Raw genomic sequence first — 22,596 nt, forward strand, 5'->3', positions numbered from 1 at the left:
AAAAAAAAAAAAGACTTTGCCTGCTGAAGACCAGTTATTGTTTTGTCAGAACCCCTAAAAATAAACCAACAAGGGTAAAAGTTTGTTTGGCTTACAAGTCCAGGTTACAGTACATATTTATGGGAAGGCAGCAGGAACTTGGAACATCTAGTTATAATATGTTTTTATCCAAGAGGAGGTAGCAGTGAATGTTCCGTGTTAACACTTAGTTCACTTTCTCAGAGTTCATGATCCTCTTTGTAGGATATGTTGCTACCCATACTAGTCAATTGTCCTACCTCATGTAATTTAGTCAAGATATTCATTCACAGCCCTCATTCAAAAATCCTATTATCTGGTGATACTACTTTGTTTCAAGTTGAGAATTAAAATGATGGTCACTAGATGTGTGATGCTTATTCCAATTTTCCTCTTGATGAGATCTAGAATCATCTGAAAGATACGACACTAAGAAGCAGTGATTATTTTGGTTTGTTTAATTGTGAATGGCACCTTTCACTGGGCTTGGATTCCAGGCTGTAGAAAATGAAAATGATGTAAGCCACAGGCATTCATTGTCCTCTCTTTCTTCCCCATGGTTACAATGTGGCCCACTGCATTCTCCACAATGACAGACTATAACATCAAACTGTGAGCCAAAATAAACCATTCATTACTAAGTGTCATTTGTCAGGCTCTTTTATTAGAGCCACACGAAAAGAAACTAAGACACACAGGGAAGACAGTTATATGGACTAGCATTACAACTTTAGTATGGCCACATGTCAGAACACGTTGAATGGGGTTGAATGGGGAAATAACAATTTAAAAAGAATGGCTAAAGGAAGGCATCACAATACCCACATATTCTGGAAATGAAACCACAAACAAAAAAATCACTAGCAGTCATTTTATTTATCATAATCCTTTAATATATTACCAACCCTCTAACAGTGATGATGACAACATTTCTTAACCTTATACATGGATTTTGACATTATCTTCTTTCAGGTTAAAAAGTAGAAAACTTTTCTATCTTTAAAATATCAGAAACATTAAGTTAGGAACCAGCTGAAGCACATCTAGAGAGTTTCGATTACATGACCATAATGATTTACAGTGTTCACAGTGTGGTAAAGCTTAAGGTGCCTTAGTAGGCTTAGAAAACCTGGGTAAGCTATTAATATTTTAGCATCTCCATTTCCTATGGGGATGTGTCTTTGAATTGTAGAGGAGAATATTATAGTCTTATTTAGTATAAAATTCATATATTGTAGGAGAGTATGTTAGAGGTCCCAGTTGGGTTTTCCCTGAATTTATTATCTTACAAAGTCAAATACAGATGCATCTTTCATAAAAGGAATAAGCTTATTCTAAAGTAATATCTGAGACTTTTCGATCAACTTATTACATTTTGATGACCATTTCAACAGTTGAACAGTAGTAGACTAACTGGAGGAATACAAATGAGATGCAAATACCGTGAGACATCATGAGTTCAAAAAGCAGCACTTAGTAAACAGCTGATAAAAGAATAATCATTGGAAAGTGTTTTAAAATCCCTTTTAGTAAAATAAATCATTAGCAAACTTTTCTTTAAGAATGTCTAGTTCCGTGACCTAAAGTAATAAAGCAGATTGGTTATCGAGATAAAAAGTTCCAAGAGGTATGTTCGAAATTCACTTTCGCTAGTAAGCACTGATGCAAATGACCACATAGCCGGAAATATAAAAGTAGCTAGAGTCTTGGATAACTTCTTACTATCTGTTGTTTAGAGACAAATGGCTCTTGGGTTCTGTGGTTCTCAGACATAGGTGACTGAAAATAGTGACAGGGAAGATTGGCTTAGGGCAGGAATGCCAGGAAATCTGACAGTGAAGAAAAGGACAAAGATGGAAATGTAAAATCTATTTAATGATGGTATAGGTAAGAGTGGGCTTAACTAATAGCAAATAGTTACTTTGATATTACTCCTTACCAAAAGTCAGCTCATAATACATATTTGAGTAATGTTTCTCACACTTGTATGTCTGTTTTTATTTAGAGTAATCTTTCAGGTTTTCCCTTCAAAAAACTGTGACTCTATTCACATGATTCAGGAATGATTTTGCTGTAAACAGAGTGTGGAAAATGTAGAATTGGTTGAGGAAAAAATAATAAAATGCACAAGTTGAAAACATAAACAAGTTCCAAAATGTTTTGTTTACATTATTGGAGGATATTATTTTTAAGGAACTCAACTTTGAAAAATATTTAAGAAATTGTAAGCTCATAAGTTATTTATTGATGAATCTGTCAAAAACAAAACATTGGGCTTTATGAAGCACTGTGCTTATTGAAACTGTGTTTCTAACAGTATTTTTAAAACAAAAATCAAGTTGTACAAATAAGAATCTTTTAATTTTCAGTTGTTACATTTTCCAGTAAACATGGAAACTCAGGAACCTTTCCTGTTTAAGATACCCCCACCCCTTTAAAACAAGTACATGGATATTCTTTAAAGAAATACTGAGAATTGTATCAGTGATTGTCTTTGTAGTTTGAGCTAGGCAGTTAACTGTATATAATGGTGTTTTTAAATATAGTTTGAGATAATTAACCAAACACAGGAAATAGAAATGAAGGAGTGGGTGGAGGAGAAGCTGCATCTTTGACAATAAAACAATGGGAGGTACTTTGTGCTTGTATAAGGAAGAATGAGAATGTTGCACAGACAACTATTGCCTTCCGTAAGTGTTAGAGATCATGTATACTCCAGGCGGATCTGTTAGCAATGAAATTTCCTTTTGTTCCATCTGCAATTGTTGTTGCATTATATTAGGTAAATTATGATGCACTTCCAATAAAAAGGACTATTAAGGAATTAATGTTTATAATTCTTTTTGAGCTCATCAGATGGAAGTTGTTATGTAAGCATGAAAGAGTGGCATTGTGTTAGTTTCTATGACAACAGTCGCTTCCTCACCTAAAAGAGGCCCACTTATAAAGTAAATTGGGCTAGTTAGAGTTGCTTTGAAAACTTTATTTCATTGTATTTTGTATCTTTCAATTTAAGTTAGATCAGGTTAGTACTTAGTATCGAATAGGTAACTTGAATTTACTCATTTGTTTTTGTAGTCATCCATTCTTTCTGATGTATTTTTAAGATTCTTATAACTGCTGTGAAAACCACCATATTTCTATCAGCTACCTGAATATCTTCATTTTGAAAACAAATGGCAGCCATTTCTCTCTTTTTTTGTTTCTTCTTCTTATTATTATTTATTTATATTCCAGGCTTTGCCACCCCTCTTTGTCTTCCACACAGTTTCTTATCTCATTCTTCCTCTTCCTTGCCTCTGAGAGGGTGCTGCCACCCAGAACGCCTCAAATCTCTGGAGGATTAAGCACATCTTTTCCCACTGAGGCCAGATCAGGCAGACCTCTACTATATTTGTGTCAGTGTCCTCAGACTGGCCCATGTATGCTCCTGGTTGGTGGCTCACTCTGGGATCTCCCTGTAGAATGGGTTAATTGAGAATGATGTTCTTCCTATGGGGTTGTCAAACCTTTCAGCCCCTTCAATCCTTCCCCTAACTCTTCCATAGGGGTTCCCAACTAAAGTCCAATGGTTGGGTGTAAGTATCTGCATCTGTCTCAGTCAGCTGCTGGTAGGGCCTCTCAGAGGACAACCATGCCAGTTTTCCATCAGTAAGCACATCATAACATCAGTAATAGTGTTAGCTCTTGGTGCCTCCCACCCCCATGAGATGAACCCAAATTGACCCAGTCTTTGGACTACCTTTCCTTCAGTCTCTTCTCCATTTTTGTCCCTGCAATTCTTTTAACAGGAAAAGTTCTGTGTCAGAAATCTTGACTGGGGTAGTAACCTTGTCCCTCTATTTGAGGCCCTGTATAGCTACTGGAGGTGGACTCTTCAAGTTCCCTTTCCCCAGTGTTTGACATTTTGGATAATTTCATCTCCAACGAATCCTTAGAATCTCTCAACTCCAGAGTTTCGGGTACTTTCTATAGTGTCCCCCTTCTAACCCCTGAAGCTGCTTATCTCTATTCATTCTCTTGGCCCTCTGGGCTTCTCTCCTGTCCTTCCTCATGCCTGATCCTCTATGATCCAATTTCTCCCCTTTCCCTCCTTCTCCCACCCAGGTCCTTCCATCCTTTTGCCTCCATAATCATTTTATTCCCCCTTCTAAGTAGAATTGTAGTATCCTCACTTGGGCCTTTCTGCTTATTACACTTCTTACAGTCTTTGGGTTGTATCCTAGAAATTCTGTACTTTTTTGCTAGTATCCACTAATCACTGAGTCTGAGTTACCTCACTCAGGTTGATATTTCCTAGTTCCATCCATTTGCCTGCAAAATTCATGATGCCCTCATTTTTAATAGCTAAATAATATTCCATTGTAAAAATGAACCTCATTTTCTATCAATGATTAATGTTCAGGGATAGAATTCATATGAATGATGTGATTAATAAGAGAGTGTGGAGAGATGTGCAGATAGATTTACAGGGGGGACTTTGAATTTTCATCACCGTGGAACTGGGATGTGGTGAAACTGAAGTCAGATAATAACATTCTGATTTTGTGGATGTATTTATTATGTTTTGGTCTCTTTTGGATTCAAAAACCTTTGAGTTTAAATCTTGCCTCTACTATAATGAAATATGAAGCATCATATGTCCACGAGTCATTTTTCATTTGTAAAATTGAATGATAATAGATCAGATGCCAACCTGTCATTGAAAATATTGCCTGTGATCACATGTGAAGCTTTAGTGCAATATGGGAACCGAGCTAAATGCTTAAGAAGGATAGCTCCTAAAAATGTGTGGATTTCCACCTTTAGAATGAGGATCTATATAAAAGCACTATGTTATCAAACAATGTTGTGATAGTGACATTGACTATCTGCACTGTCCAATAGGGCAGGCATGGTTATTGAACACTTGATGTCTAGCAAATATGATTAATTGCTTGTTTAACATTTTACTTTTAAATTTAAATTAAAAAATTGTTTGTGGTTGGATACCTAAGGCTATTGGCTTTTGCTCTATGTACAAGTAACATAATCTCATGTCAGTACTTTGAGAAGGGCAGATTCTTCGTGGTGAATGCTGAGCAGATTCCCTGAGCATTTGGTTTTATGCCTGTGTTCTTTCTTTGGCTGGCTGGGGAACCAGGAGCTCTGACTGTTTATGGTTCTGCACATAATATAGAGCATAACAATGCTCCTTTATTGCGATAAACATAATAAGCTTTATAAAGTAGTTGATGAAGGAAATAGAAACTTCAGTGTTAAATGAAGGAAAGTAAGTATCACTGTTAGATGCACAGAAGATAATTTCCTAGAGGGATCAACTGAAGTCTTCTCAGTGTTTATTAATGTCATGTGATGTGTTCATGAGCTCCTCCAGAGTTGCCATGGGTGACCTTGCAGGAGACAAAGCATGTGGTATTGTAGATACATTGCTCTAAGTCATGATAGAGTTGTCATGTTTCGTACAGTTTGTACCCATCACACAATACATGTCATCATCAGAAGGAGTAAAGATAATGATTCCTTGTCTTCTGTACTTCAAGAGACCTCTACCCAGATTCTCAATGTTCTTAAAGTACAAGTGAGTTTCACATCACATACATTCACAGCATCACTCTTTGATGTAGGCAGGATTTCCTTTCTGAAAGATGGAGATGGGATTTCCACTGACAATCTTCCTGTTAGCAGGCTTGACTGTACTACTGAGCTTTCCACGGAAAGACTCACACTAGGATGTTAATACTATGAAGTTCAGGTTAATAAAGACATCAGTAATGGTCACAATGCCTACATTCCTTGAGTTCAAAGCAGGCCTGAGTTACTGTGATCTGATGTGCGTAAAATCAGTTCATTCCAACTTTCAGCATTGTTCATCAGCCTCCCAGTAGTTACTAAAAGAGAAGACACACAAGACAGGAAAAAGCATAGGACTCTGGGTATTCCTTACTTAACGTTTCTGAAATGGACTGAAAATGTCTCTGAACTATTGTTCCATTGCCCTTCAACCACCTTTCTCTGGCTTTTGCTCTTCAACACTTCTATTTCTTAACATTCCTATCTAAACTCTGGCCATTCTTCATCACCTCCCTTTCCCCTTTCCTTTCTCTTTCCATCATCCTCAAAGTTTCAAATGGATTTCTGTGTGATTTTAGAACCACTTTAGCTTTGTTTTTGCCTTAATACCTCATAATTTTGTCACTTTCAGTAAATCAATAGATTCACTTTTTTATAACTGCAGAAGGTTTTAAGAATGTGCTAATCTTGCGTTGGTTTATCCGATGCTGGGTTTGTAACTTATACTCTCCTCTATTATAATCCTGCATTCACGATTTAATGGTCACTTTCTTTAACATTAAAATACCTGACATATTTTTTGTTCCTACCTTGAAATTCATTTTTTCCTTTTGAATTCCTTTGTAACCTGGAGCCTCCTGATTGCAAATTTTACTGATCGGTGGGAAACATATTTGTTCCTTGTTTGTCAGGACTATGCCTACACACTCTATCTTGTCAGAAAACTTTTTCAAGATTTTTTACTGGGCTCTAGTCTTTCTTCCTATTCGTGTTTTGTTATTAGGATAAAATGTCATCATTTCCTCCTTAACTTTTCTCTCTCCAAACCATTGTGTATGTCCCTCCTTACTCCTTACTCTTTGTTGGTACTGACCTGGATGTCCCTTCCCTGAATACTGGCTTTCTTGGTACCATGCAAGCTTCCAAGGAAGGGAAGACACCAGCAGTCCTACCCAGCTATGTGGACTCTGAGACAGAATGATGACCACTATGGCATGAAACAAATCTTAATGTGGATCTATAGAACTCACAGAATCCCTGAAATTCCATTAACGTGCTCATTTTCAAAACTACTTTTACACTTAAGTTTAAAGCATGCATACCTGTTTCATATTTGTAACTATACAATACCTTAAGCAATATTTAATAATTACTGTTGATGTGATGTTTAGTACAATGTTTATCTGTATGTTATTATCATTTAATGTTTACCTCCATTTTGAAAAGTAAATGTTGATGTAGACTATGCACACAAACAAACGCTTTTCTGCTGTTAGGTTTTTTAAAATGCTTAACAGTTAAAAGATAACCTAGGAGAAAAAAAACACAAAAAACCTTGGATATAATCTTATATGACATCCCATTTTTGTTAATTTCTCCAAATAAGCTTGTATTTTTTAAATTCATCCCTTTCTTTAAAGATACTGCATACCTTTATGCTTAGGTCTGGTTTAAACTTTTTCATAAAGTCTTTCTACATTTTCCCCTTTCATCCAATAAATTGCATGAGCATTCTTATTTATTTATTTATTTATTTATTTATTTATTTATTTATTTATATTTTATCACTTTTAAAATTGTGGGAGAGTATAATACAGTATTCGTTTGTCTACCAAATTATGTGTTTTGCATTTTCAGTAATTATTGCATTAGTAGGTAGAAATTTTTTCAACAACAGCAACAAAATTTAGGTGTTGACTGTGACATATTTTGGTGTTCACTTGAGCATTTTAATGTAGGTGATATTACATGAATAAATCAGTGACATAGTAATCTCAATATTCTGTGAATATTCAAGTCATTTTGTAGATAGGAATATCTACAATATTTAATATCTACAAATATTTATATATCAAATACAGATGAATGCTAGAACATGTATTTGACCAGAATTTAGGCAAACAAGCACTCAGACTCAATATCCAGAGTGAATAAAAATGCTCACAGTTTCCAAACACTATATAAGTATTGATTCAAGCTTTATGTTTTTGCATCAGTAAGCAAAGAGTGTTTATTAGAACACAGTGTCTTTAGAAAGGCCATGGTAGGTAAGAGCAGCCAGGTCACTTTCACTGGGCCTGTAATCTAGAGACATTGTTTCTGATGTTTTCAGAGCTCTGTTACCAATATCCTTTCCACTGAGGTTAAAATCTAGAGACTTTATTCCTGATGTTTTCAGAGCTGTTGCTTCTTTCCTGCTCTACTCCTGCTACTTTTCCTATGATCATTGGCAATGACCACAGGCTAGAGTTAGTAATTGAGCTACAGACCATTCTCTTGTTACTTTGGCAAAGAATGTTTCTGTCCTCATCCTAAGAATTTCCCAGAAGATAAATTAAAAAGTAATAATCTGCCAGGCAGTAGTGGCACACGCCTTTAATCCCAGCACTTGGGAGGCAGAGGCAGGCAGATTTCTGAATTCAGGGCCAGACTGGTCTACAAATTAGCTCCAGGACAGCCAGGGCTATACAGAGAAACCCTGTCTCGAAAAAACCAATATACAAACAAACAAACAAACAAACAAACAAACAAATAAATAAATAAATAAATAAATAAAAATTAAAAAGTAATAGTCTAATGTATTTTGTGAAGGAAATGCTAACATAGCCTTAGTTGTGTCAGCCTTGAGGTTACTAGTGTAATACTCAATTGTCTGTATAGTTTAAAGTCTATTTGCCTGCTATCCTTTTGAAAGATGTATTACTGCTTCCAAATTTAGCAAATATGAATGGATCTCCCATAAGCATCTATACTCAGTTTCCATATGCACATAAGTTTTTGGTTCAGTTAGATAAATACTAAAGGTGACAATTGCTGGATAGCATAGTAAATGGATATTTAGTTTATCAGAAACTGCTGGACTTTCTCCTAAAATGGGATCTTTGGCTTTCTGACCTGCAGAAGCTGAAGATTCCTGCTGCTTCACATTTAATGAGCTTTTACGGCAATTCACGTTTTATCATATAGTCATTCTAACAAGTGTATAGTGATTTCATATTTCTTTACTTTTACTTAATTTGGTTTCAACCATCACATGAAGTAAGGACTGTCTATGTTCTCATCTATTTACTTGCTAACCACAAAACTATTTTGCTGAGATATCTTTGTGGTCATGGCAAAATTTTAAAATAGTGATTTTTTTTTTCCTTTTTGTTTACCTATAATTTCTGTTGTGATCATTCTTTTGTACATTCTGTCTAAATATTCTTTTGTAAATTAGTCTGTTTGGGCAGTTATTTCCCCCAACATTGTTCATCTTCTTCTTATCTTAACAATGCTTTAATGGAGTGGAAGTTTTGAGTTATACTGATGTCCACCTTACTTAGAGTGTCACAGACTGCATCCTTGCTTAGAAGATGACAATGCTGTAAACAAAGTAGGCTCACTTCCCCTTTTACTCTCCTTTGCAAATCCTACAGCTTTAAGTTTTACACTTATGCTGATGGTCCCAAGAGAGTAAACTTTTGTGAAGTGTAGAAGGATTGTGTGTAGATTCATAGTTTTCCAGTTTTTCCTGCACCAATTGTTGAAAAGACTGTCTCTATGCCTTTGTCAAATATCAGTTGACTCTATTTGTGCGGTTCTATTTTTGCAGTTTTACTCTGTCCCATTGATCTTTTCTTTCACTGATAACATACTGTCTTTCTTACTGAAGCTGTCGGGTAAGCCTTGAAGTAGGACTTTTTGCGTTTCCAAACTTTCCTTGATACAGTATGACTATTTTAGGATTTTGCTTCTGCTTTCAAATTCAGAATCAGTTTGTCAGTATATCCACAAAAGTACTAAGCTTAGATTTTTTTTTCTGGGTTTGAACTGAATTTATAAATTTCAGAAGGAAGACCTACAGACAATATTTCATTTTCAGATATTTTTTGATTTTTAAAAAAATGTTTTTGTGGGATTTTTTATGAGGATATTGTATATAGATTGTTTAAGTTATACCTAAGTATCTTGTTTTGGAGGGAGCTGGCATGAATGTTATAAGGTTTTAATTTCAAATAGTGCTATTTCGTTACTAGTAAATAGGAAAGGTAACTTTATATATGGGACATTTTTATTGTAAAATCTGTTGTAATGGCATGTTATATTTTTTTACTTGTATGCTAGAGTCAGCAATTATCACTGACAGCAAGTTTAAATTCAGTTTCAAATTACTCTGTGTCTCTTTATAGTTAATGTAAAAATCATTAGAATTGCAATGTAACTGGAATGTCTTCCTGGCATCTTTTGAGTAGTATCATCATTCATATCACACTCAAGGCAGGGGTTGATATTTTATGAAAAAATTAATGTTTTATCTTAGTATGTTAACTTATTGAAAATACCTTAGAAATGGAGAAACGAGAAAATATTTGTGTGCCCTTCCCCCAGCCTTGAGCTGGCAAAATAGACCTTAAGTGCCTTCCACAGTTGGCTTTAATAACCCAGGTGGTCTTCTGTCTTACTGCACCTGCAGTTTCCTACAGGGGTGGACTGCTCTGCAACATAATCCAGCTGAAACAAAGGATGGTTCTGTGGGCTCTCCCTATATAAATGCAGTAATGAATACTAAACTTTGAGGCTTGATCAGAAAATTTGTCTTGGCTTTATCCTTCTCTCCAACCAGTTCCTTTTTCATTTCCAGCCCCCCAGCCACCCCCTCTTTAAGATAGACCAAATTCATCCATGGGGTATTTCTGTCCATTATTTCAGAAGTTTGGAACATTACTTTTAGGCCCATGTAACAGAGAACTCCGTGATAAAAATGTGAATTGGAGAGATATAGTAAGTTTAGGAAAGATAAGAAATAGAACAAAGAATAAAAGTTCAAAGGCAAGATTTACATGTTCCAGGTTTTCCATACTCAGCAGTAGCCCATGCAACTATGAATTCATCAGTGGAGCACTCAACCAATGCTTCATGAAGCACTTTTATAATCCCATTTCTCTCATCTGTGTCATCATCTGAATGCCAAGCTGTCAACACATGTGCCCCTGAGATACTTTTTTTATTCATTTCGTTTGTTGAGGCTTTTGAAGTTAGTTAGAAAAGACAGATCAATGTAAAGAGAAGCTCAAATAAGTAACCAACGAAGGTAAAGAAGGCATGGAATAAATAGCTGGGGATAATAGAAGTCAGAGTTTTCTCAGTTCAAAACTTTAATATCTATACAGCATCAAATAAATATGATGAATCAACATCAATAGGTTCAATACCTATTAATCAATATATTTTCTTGTGATAGAAGCTGAGAAAATGGCAAAGATTGGGTGTATAAACTTCCCAAACAAGTAGTTGGGGGATATGATTATGCAGCATGTAGTAGACCGAATTTGAAATCTCAATTCATCTAGGCTTATCCACCGGACGCAATAGTTATCAATATCAATATCTCAGTGGGAAATGCCTTATGCTAATGATTCTGAGTTTGCTTATGTATACTAAAAGACTTTTGCTGAGATTTGAGTATTCCTTCTCTGAGTTAGATTTTTGATTTACAAAGAGATGTCAAGCTGCTCTAGAATCAAGACGGTGTCTACATAGACAATTTCCTGAAATTACCACATTGTGATATGCTTGCCGACAGCACAAAGCTCCGGTATTTTCCTGAACCTTTTTGTAGATTTCAATGACATCCAAATAGGCAAGTTCAGGTAGTATTTACCAAATGTAACAATACTTTAGGTATACCGGTCTGCATTCTTAAGTCAGAATTCTTTTTGTTGTTGCAAGACAACTCAGAAGGAGATTTCCTTGTGCTATTGGCATGAATGTCACTTCCTATACCTGTCTCATTAGTATTTTTTTTTTCACGTGGCAAATGGTATCACAAACTTTCTTTTGCTTACATTGCATCATACTTAGAACACATATTTTTATCTTGGCAAATATCAGTCACTCAAATCCATACTTTCTGTACACAGACTCTATTTGTAAAGCACAATCAAAAAGCAGAGAGTACTTATTTCTCTGTCCTCAGCTGACCACAGGTTTTATACATAGCAGGTGTCCGGAACAGCAAGGACTCAAGGAACAAAGGACCTTTCTAGTATTTGGAAGTAAATTTAAAGGACGAATAACTGTGCAAAGTATTTTTTCACAGTTTATGCATATATGACAATGCATTTTTATGCTGTTCTACTGGGTACCCTTGTTTTTGCTGTGAGTGGAAACCATAAAAATAATTGTCATAGCAGGGTACCTTTCTATATAATCTGATTTTCCTCCCCTTATGTTAGCAACATTTTCATCCTCTTTTCTTATTTAATTATGATTTTTACGTTCTTTGACAGAATCATCTTTCTAAAGTGTATATTTAAATATTTTTTAATATTTCAATAAAAATGTAACAAGCATAAGCAATGACTCTAAATAAAATAGCCTTACCCTTTGTCTTTGTTAGTGTTTTTTGGTGTGAGGAGACATGATGACCATAGAAAATCTTCTAAAGGACGACGTTTTAATTAATGTTGGCTTGCAGTTCAGAGGTTTAGTCCATTATAGTCATGGCATGAAACTTGTTGGTATGCAGGCAACACGGTGCTGGAGATGGAGATAAGGGTTCTACATCTGGATCCAGAAATAGCAGGCAGCAACTGTTCGTCACACTGGGCATAGCATGAGCACATGGAACCTCAAAACCAGTTCTCATAGTAACACATTTTCTCTAGCAAGGCCACATCTCCTGATAGTCCCACTTACTACGGGCCAAACATTTAAACATATGTTTAGAAGGGGGTCATTCCTGGGCAAACCACCACACCCTTCAATAAATATTTTGAACTATATTCATATTAATCAATATTCAGTGAAACTGTTCTTTCAAGGCAAACTTTATTTTACCTCAGTGTCTCTAAATATATCTTATTGGTGTTTGAAAAGAATTTGGTGATACCTAAAGTATCATTCACTTTGCTTTCTTATATCCCTAGGTTATTAACCAGAGAGTAAATCACGATAACTGGAATATGACTCCCATACTCTGTTCTATATATGCTTTATCCAATGTAAATAAATGGTAGTATATTTGTCATTATTATAATTAAAGAAAATTTCCTTAACTACCAGAACAATATTGCGACCTCTGTAATCTATTTGAATGACCAAACACTAATTTGAAAACCACCGTGAGAAGAGATCAGTCACCTAGCTCTTCAGCTTATATGCTTGTTTATCCTTCATAGTGTTGTAGCATGTCAAGTCACCACTATAATATAAACCTATTAATAAACACAAAATATAAAGATTCAGTTCTGTTAAAATAATATTAAAGTCACTACCTCAATTTTTAAAAGCAGTATTCTGTATTTATATAAACTCCCTAATAAGTAAATAAGTATCCCTAATTAATTTAAATTGAAATTCTAAAGAAAAATAACACTGTGGTGTGTTGAATTAAGACAACAATGGGTAATGCACTGTATTTCATTGTCTTTTAAAAATCACTGGAGAATTTTATTCATTCTAAGAATTTAGTTTTCTACTTTTATTGAAAATAAATCCTTCTCTCATATAATGTATCCTGGATACAGTTTCTTCTCCCTCTACTCCCTGATCTTTCCTACCTCCCCTTCCTCTAGATACACTCCCATTTTTGTCTCCTATTAGAAAATAGCATACTTTTAGGAGATAACAACAAAATATAACAAAATAAAATATAATAAGAAAACAAAAAACCATCCTATTGAGGCGGGACAAGCAAACCAACAGAAGTAGAAGAGCTCAAAGAGCAGGCAGGAATCAGAGATGCACTCCTTCACTTACTCTGGTGTCCCATAATATTATTTTTATTAGATATTTTCTTTATTTACATTTCAAATGTTATTCCCTTTCCTAGTTTCCCCTCTGAAAACTCCCTATCCCTTTCCCCCTCCCCCTGCTCACCAACACACCCACTCCTGCTTCCTGGCCCTGGCATTCCCCTCTACTTGGTCCCCTCTACAGGACCAAGGGCCTCTCCACCCCATTGATGACCGAATAGGCCATCAATGCTACATATACAGCTAGAGACATGAGTCCCACCATGTGTTTTCTTTGATTGGTTGTTTAGTCCCAGAGAGCTCAGGGGGTACTGGTTAGTTCATATTGTTGTTCCTCCTATAGGGCTGCAGACCTCTTCAGCTCCTTGGGTACTTTCTCTAGCTCCTTCATTTGGGACCCTCTGCTCCGTCCAGTGGATGACTGTGAGCATCCACTTCTGTATTTGCCAGGCACTGGCAGAGCCTCTCAGGAGACAGCTATATCAGGTTCTTGTCAGCAAAATCTTGTTGGCACAAAGTTTGGAACAGAGACTGAAGGAACGACTATATTATTTTTAAGCTAGCAGTCAGTGCAATGAATTTCTTTAGGATGGTATCATATATTCAGTTATATTTTGTTCATATTTACAGATTTCATGCCTTGTCTCTCCTCTCTCTTCTCCCTGCTTTCTGCTCACTAGTCTTTTTCTTTCCTAAAAATTAAATGATGTAGATTATACATGTAGAAAGTGTGTGTGTGTGTGTGTGTGTGTGTGTGTGCATGATTCTAATTCTGTAAAGAATGCCATTGGAGTTATTGAAAGTAGGAATTTGCTTCTTTAAATTATCATACTGCGAAACAGACCTGCTGTGTTTGAGAGAGTTGTGGTATGGGGCTGATGTTTTTTTCCTCAACTCCCTGCGTAAATTTCAAGATGTTATAATACCTTCCTTCCATTTATTTCTCTTCTCTCTCCCTCTCATACTGTTATTTCTCCCCTTTATGCTCTGTCTGCCCCTTACTTAATAAAATAGGACAACTGGATATAGAATCTTGATTACTATCAAAGGATCAAATGGAGTAGAAAATTATAGAATGCTATGCACATCAACGGTCTTTTGTAGGTAAGAGGATGAGTTCATGGGGAAAACAACTCCAAAAGAGAAGTTGCTCTTGATCATTTTTACTCCATAGTGGGCAGATTTAGATGTCTGGATGCTTTCTTTAGTAAGGAGAGTCAAGGAAAGTGTCTGTTGTATCTAATGGATTATTTGCAGCTCTAAGGAGTGGAAGGTTTTGTTTTGTTTGTTTGTTTGTTGTTGTTGTTGTTGTTTCTGTAGAGTAGCAGTTGGCATCCCAGGCAGTAATCTGGACAGAGGACATGGGTTCAGTTCACAGCCATCTTCTTCTGCAGGTCTCTGGGAAGAGTAACTTTCCTTTGCGTGCCTAGTTTTTTTTTTTTTTTTTTTTTTCATTTATAAAGGAAACACCGGTGCTCTAAACCTTTTCCTTTCAACTCAATGATTGATTACCTAAGTCTTTATCTCCTTTATAAATATACTCTCTATTCTACCTAAAATTTATTTATTTTTAATTCTCACACCTATTCAGCTTAGTAGTTCTTTTGTTCATAGAATAATACATCCATTCAGCCAATAGTTATTGGTTGCTTACTATGTTCCACAGCAGTAGTCTAGATTCATAGCACACAAAGATGCTAACAGATAAACACTCCTACGTTATAGAGTTCCTGCTGCTATAGTCAGAATCATGATACTAAACTGCTATGAGTATTTTTCTATTGCTGGTAACTTTATAGCATTGAACCTTTGTAAACACAACTTTTTCCACCCTCATTCTTTTTTGAAAATTTTGTCGTACCCTAGTTCTCAGTCCAGATCACACATAATGTCTTTCCCTCCCCCCAACTCATCCTAGACCTCTCACCTCCCCATACACCTACGTATTTTATTTAGTTATTATTGCTACTCAAATTGCCCCACTGCTAGAATCATGCTTCCTACCCACCTGCCCAATGTTCTGAATTTTCAATGATAGACACAGACAGCCTTCTATATTAATATGCCTTAAGGAACACAGTGGCTGGATCATTCTCAGACTTCCACGTTGCTAATGCCTCCCTTCCAATACTTCTGAATTATTACTTACTAAAATTTATATTCTATCTTTTCTACTCGAGACCCAAATGTGGGGTGGGGAGATGCTGGGACTGCTATTCCCCAGCTCTTACATGGTTCTATGCTTTTGCTTCTATAGCTCTCAATCCTGCATCTTATTTCTTTCCTGGCAATGGCAATTCTAAATCCTTCTTCTTCCCTGGGTTCTCTTGTCTGGAAATCTAAAGCTCCATCTTCATCTCCCTGCCCTTCTGTTGGCCTCCAGCATCTTTATTTACCAGTTAGAAAAACTGGGCACAGGGACCTGCAGCGTCTTATATGTAGAAGTATGAATTCCCATGTAATCTGGTCACCCAAGCCAAATCCACAACACTCAGGAGAAAGAATAACTTTTTATCACCAAATTGTACCTACTTTCTTGTTTGCAGTGTTTCTACAAACAATTGATGTTATATTGATCTCATGTGAATGCCTAATGCAAACTAAACAGACTACTATAGAATTTCTTTTGAGTCTTTCAAGTATATTAGCAACAATATAATATCTTTAAAATAATTTATATACTGTGTGTCTTCTATAAAAAATATCCCTTAGAAACCTATGATTAATTGTTTGAGAGAGAGAGAACATGAGTCACTATGATTCAACACCTTGAGAAAAACTGGTAGAATGGTTTAGAAAATTGTTTACAATGAATACAGGAAAAGAAAAATAATCCAATATGAATTTAAGAAATGATGTAGACATCTATATTTTAGTAATAAATTAATATACTTTGGTGTGATACAGAAATAATTATGGGAGAAACAGTAACATGAGAAATGTATATAAAGAGTAAGCCCATGTTTTGGACGCTCTTCATATTGAGAGAAATGTAGATATAAGAAAGAGAGAACAAGAAATGGTAGGGTGCAAAGGACAATAGTTGAATTGTCTACTGTTTATGTCATCAGTCTACCTTAATGGTTGTGTTTAACATGATGGTTTGAAATATGATCAGTAGAAACTTAAGGCTCTGTGGCACAGCAGTGACACTTGGGAAAGAGTTATGATGTCACTGAGCATTTGCCACTGTAGTTCAAACATGTCCCTTCAGTTTTAAGCTACTATGGTTTCACTGGGATATAGGTTCATTTACCTTAAATACATTTGAAAATATTATTTAAAAATAATAATGTCCAGATTCTCAGTAGAGATAGTGTATATGATGCTACTCGAACCAGTTCAATGCCTGGGTCAGACACTGTTGATTAAATACAGTACTCTGTCGTGTTCCAGTTTTAACTGAAGAGTTGATTCATCTGGCTATGCCATAATTAACCATTCATCAGATTAGATGGGTAAATTAAAATATTTTTTCTATTTACATAATTATATCTCCTACAAAGTTTAGTGTCTTTATTAAACAAGTGTATTTAGCCAAAGAAAGATTATGAGACAAATATTTCAGATTAAAGAGGAAGACTCTAGGAAAACAAACTAGCTGAGTCGGAGATAGGACATGAAAATAGAAATTCAAATTTCATTGAAATAATAAGCCTTACAATGAGCTAAAAGGATAAAATGATTACTATGAATTTGTTAATTGTGGAAAGGCTTAAATAACTTATTAAGTATGTGTTGAAGAGGCAATTGAAATCAGTCATCTTTTCTGTTGGTATCTTACAGCACAAATACTTTTATTTTATAAATTACTAAATTTAATCATAAAAAGTTTAAACCTTCCAAATATGTGAAGGAAGAGGAATGAAATATAAACCTCTTGGCAAGGTATCTTGTGTACTCTCAACAATGAAATTTAAAGTTCTAAAACTGAAAGTGAATCTAATGCTTTTCATACTGACTTGAAGATTTACAAATTATAAATGAATTAAGCAATACGTTTTTAGGATGAATATCCTCTGCTTTGCTTAATGGCTGTACTAATTGGGACACATACAGAAAGCTAATTTTCAAAGTAGTGACACTTATTTATCTCTACTCACAGGGCTGCTTCTCCAATGTGATGCTGGGATTGAATGAACTTAGGACTCCACTCCAAGGTTGACTTGAAAGGTGTGTAGAAGATTGGGAAGAGAAAGGTAAATGTTTTGGTAATAACTCTTTTCTCTTTGTGCTATGTTTCCTGGTATATTAATGTTTAGTTTATTCCTGAGTATTTTGGTTAAGTTTATTTGCCCAATAGGATATAGTTTGTAATGGATCACGGAGGTGTGTCAAGCTATAGTCATCTATATAGTCATCTTATCACTCTTGATGTGACTTGCTCTCTGGGAGCTCTCAGTTTTTAAATATTAGTGCAAAAGAATTTGAAACTTTATTTTGAACTGTTGAAAAATGTATGGTTGTGCAAGAAAAATTACTTGGTATGTTTTTGCTACCATTGTACTGGTTTCTAAGAGCTAGTATTTTCAGCATTACTAGTGTGCATGCATATGTGTGTGAATCCACATGTGTGTATATTTGTGATCATGTGTGTGTATGTGTTTGTCTGTCTGTGTGTGTGTGTGTGTGTTATTGTAGATTAAACCTGGTGTCAGACATATGCTAGGTAAGAACTCAACTGCTATTTTTTATCTATGACATAATGTTAAAGAACACAAGGTCATTGAACATTTCACCAAATTTTATAATTTTCAAAGAAATATGACCTGTTTTGAATGCAATCTCTCATTAATTATCTTTCTGAAGTGAAGCTGAGGTGGTGATCTTCATTTGACAAGTGGAGAAAGTAGACAATGAAGAATCCAAGTGATTTGCAAAGGAAATTTACCTGTAATTCATTGCTAATAATTAGTAATGGAAATTTTGAAATACTTGCTTTTACCACCTAAAATTTTGTATGGTGTGAGATATTAGCATTCATAGTAAAGTTAATGGTTGCACCTGACATTATCATTTTCATCTTCCTGTTAAAAAGTATGTACTTGTATGAGAGCAGAGATGCTTTGATTTATATTAAAAGACGGGACTTCTTCCCTGATGACATACCAATAAAACATTATTTAAATAATCTTTCTCCTATGCTTATCTCCAAGATAATTTATATGTTTCAGAACATAAAACGTATTACAAATTTAAAAGGCACACATTCACTACAAATTTAGGAAAAAATTAAAATTCAATCTCTTTAAAAATCTCATTTCTTTAATGATCCAAAAATCTTTTTAAAATTTCAAAGTTTATGAACTAAGGATCCCTGTAAAATCCAAATAAATTAAATGATCTCTTATTCCAGTAGGGTATAACCAGGGCAGAGTCTAACAAAGCAAAAATAGCTCTGACTGTGTAAGTAACTCAGTGTCCAGTGCCAGAGATTCACTCCTGATGTTCTGGACCATTTCTAAGCCTCAGAACATATATCTTATCTCCACTGTTCATGCTGGCTCCACTCTATTACCTTTGCTGGAACCTGGAGGTAGAAACTGTGCTGATTATTAGGTTGCTCTTCTTGACTTGCTCACCTACTTTCTGAAAGAACCTAAGACCCACCAGCCCAGGGGTTGTACCATAGTGGACACGGATGTCCCACAAAAATAAATATTTAAAAAAATGTACACAGCACAGGTGCCTACATTATGGAAACATTTAATCAGTGGAGGTTTTCTCTTCTGAGATGACTCTAGTCTTTCTTTCTTTCATTTTTTATTAGATATTTTCTTTATTTACATTTCAATTGTTATCCTGAAAGTTCCCTATACCCTCCGCCCTGCCCTGCTCCCCTAGCTACCCACTCCTACTTCTTGACCATGGCATTCCCCTGTACTGGGGCATATAAAGTTTGCAATACCAAGGGGCCTCTCTTCCCAATGATGGCTGACTAAGCCATTGTCTGCTACATATGCAGCTAGAGACACAAGCTCTGGGGATACTGGTTAGTTCATATTGTACCACCTATAGGGTTGAAGACCCTTTCAACTCCTTGGGTACTTTCTCTAGCTCCTCCATTGGGGGCCCTATATTCCATCCTATAGATGAATGTGAGCATCCACTTCTGTATTTCCAGGCAATGGCATAGCCTCACACGAGACAGCTATATCAGGGTCCTTTCAGCAAAATCTTGCTGGCATATGCAAAAGGAAGACCAAAGTATGGACTCTAGCCTTTCAAGTTGAAATGACAGCCCAGACTCTTGGAATCACTCCTGTGCTTCGTGGTTCCTACTAAGTTGTCCTTAGTAAATCTTTGTTTGGTTTGTTTAAAATTAAATAAAAATTAATGAATAAATAAATAAGTAAATGAAATAAAGCAGTAGTTACCTGAAGATTATTAATGTACCAGGAGATAAATTTCTTTAAAAAACGATGGAGCTTTTTTCCAGGAATGAAATTAATATTCTTGTGCAGTTCATAAAACTTCTTGAAACACTCTATTAATTAAGTTTTGGTCGTGATGTGTTTGTAGTGATTGTCCTCATCTCCACAGGTCTAAATGATCCTTCACCACATATTGCTGTAAGTAATGCATGTGCATACTGCTGGAGTCTCACCATCATTGGAAAGTGTATTTTGAGAAGCTTTTATTCTTGAGCATTTATAGAATTATCAGACCTTGAAGCTGAGATATTACAGGAAGAATAAATTAATTAGAAACACAGATTTAGTTGTTAGATTGCTTTGTTTGTGTCTTTACAGCAATTTCAAATTTCAAATTTGAACAATTTATTATATGAAAGTTTAAAATGATTATGTTTATGAAAAGAAACATTTTCATTTATTATAAAGGTTAGTTTGTGTTGCGTAAGTCCTCTGTCCTACCCAATGTCCCCCTGGGGACAGTGGATGAGAAAGTACAGAATCAAGAGGATGTGACAGTAAGATCTTTTAATTCATTCTTTGGGAGCATCCTTTATGCCCTTCACTGTTGTCACATTGGTTCCAGGAAAGAGTTCCCTCCAAGGGTCAGCTCCTGATTGGTTGTCACTGTCTGCACGCCCAATCTCTGTGCTCTTGGCAGGCTTCAGATTTGCCCTCCTACCGATGTTACCTCTGTGATTTAGCAGCTCCACTCCTTTAATGATTGTTATGCAGAAGTCGCCACCAACTTGTCAGCAGTTGGGTCTTTCTTTTCCACCTATAGTTTGCAGATAGCTGTGTTTTAGCATTAAGGGTTAATGATTTTGAAAATTCATTCCTTATTTCAGTGGTACCAGACAACAGCCTATTTTGATAGTATGCTCTCTGTAATCATACAAAACTTAACCTGTTCTACATATTAATCCTAAATGTGAATCTTCAGTTATATGCCTTGTGCTTACCTTCATTGAAGGCAATTCATAGTCCTTTATGTGTGTGTTTGCTTCCATTATTTCAGTCTTTTTAAAGCAAATTTATTTTTTCCAATTTCTTCTCTGTTTTTAGGTGACTAGAAAGATAGTTTTTGTAGTGTCTTCCCATATAACATTGCTCTGACAGTCAGGTGATCGATCACTGGCTTTATTCTCCAATGACTAATAGAGATGACTGATACATTATGCCTAAAAACCTTACATATAGTACTGGCTTAATAAGTAGTCACTGCAAATTATATCTGTATATCATATGTAAATTATATGTAACACCTTTTGCTTTAGAACTTTGGTCTCTGTTACAGCATTTACTTTAAGGGTGATGTTTCAAGGAAATTTCCCTTGAATATTTCCACTACTGACTAGACTAAGAAGTTGGAGTGGCTCTAAAAGTTACTTTTTCTGTAGACAGATGTGAGTGGCTCATGCCTGTAATTCTAGCAATGGGAGGTTGAGATAGGAAAATGACCATGACTTTAAAGCTAGTGTTGGCTTCAGAGTGGGTTATGCATAGGTCAGCCTAGGCTAGTTGATACCTTAAAAATGACTTTTCAGAATTCCACACTGTAGGAAATTGTTGCACTTAGAAGGGCATGAACTACTTGATCACAGATGAACTACTTGATCACAGATGATGTCTGTAATAGGGACACTCCAACATCTTTCATAGGTGTCTCAATTTCTGCTTGTTCCTGTCATTCGGTTTTCATTTACATGTTTAGCAGGTTGTTCACATCAGCAGTAAACTGTAGTAAAGACAGTACACTGCATTTTCTGATTTAATCATAAGAGGTATGGAAGCATCAATTCAGACTTTTTTCCTCTGGTTTTCCTTATGCCTCTTCCTCTTTCCTACTCTTTTCCATCACAACTTCCTGGAAGGTTCATTGTAAACCACTTAGTGATAGCTAAAGTACTGGGTACCTGTCCTGTCTTCATTAATTTTGTGAGTTTTAAATATTTTTCTTCCTTATTTTACAAAGTTTGGGGACAATTTCTTAAATGTCAATATATAATTTCTATTAAGATAATAATAAATAAATCACTCTAAAAACTATTTTTATATAACATTTAGTACTATTTCTGTCTTTGTGGGGAGTATGGTGGTTAATACTAACTAAATAGATGATCCCAGGCAAACATAATCAAAGCATAGACATGTATATTTATAACATTGTGAGCCAAGTGGGGATAAACTGGAAACGTTTAAACTTCATCTGGAATACTGATTTTATAACATGTGAGTGGCCACTTTACACATCTTTTCAAGTGATCACATCAGTATCAGGGATGCACTTAGGACCAGGTGTCTTTGTGTACTGGTGTAGTCAGCATTCTCTTATGGAAGATCTGCATAGAATGATATAAATCCTGTTACCTTTATAGGACATTAATATGCAGAATCTTCTTGTTGTTCTTCGTCATTTTGGGGGTCTTAAGAAATAGATTTAAGCTGGAGAATCTAGATAAGCATATATAGGTGTTTTGAGTGACCTTCTGAAGTGCTGAGTTCACTGGCAAAATTATACATTTGGTGTCCAGAAAGGTAAGAATGCTTCCTCAAATAAGAGTTCTGCAATTCCCTTCCTTCCTTCCTTCCTTCCTTCCTTCCTTCCTTCCTTCCTTCCTTCCTTCCTTCCT

The 22,596-nt window shown here is 35.5% G+C and overlaps 1 protein-coding gene across 1 annotated transcript in view; it reads left to right on the plus strand.

The window, feature by feature from the left end:
• Foxp2 (forkhead box P2) overlaps nucleotides 1-22,596 on the plus strand; it is a 520,673-nt gene that overhangs the window by 149,376 nt on the left and 348,701 nt on the right. The window contains exon 3 of the mRNA XM_021164323.2: nucleotides 17,656-17,749. The gene's annotated coding sequence lies outside the window, so the exon portion shown is untranslated. The remainder of the gene's footprint in view (nucleotides 1-17,655; nucleotides 17,750-22,596) is intronic.

This window comes from Mus caroli, chromosome 6 (genome assembly GCF_900094665.2).
Source record: "Mus caroli chromosome 6, CAROLI_EIJ_v1.1, whole genome shotgun sequence".
Classification (NCBI taxonomy): Eukaryota; Metazoa; Chordata; class Mammalia; order Rodentia; family Muridae; genus Mus; species Mus caroli.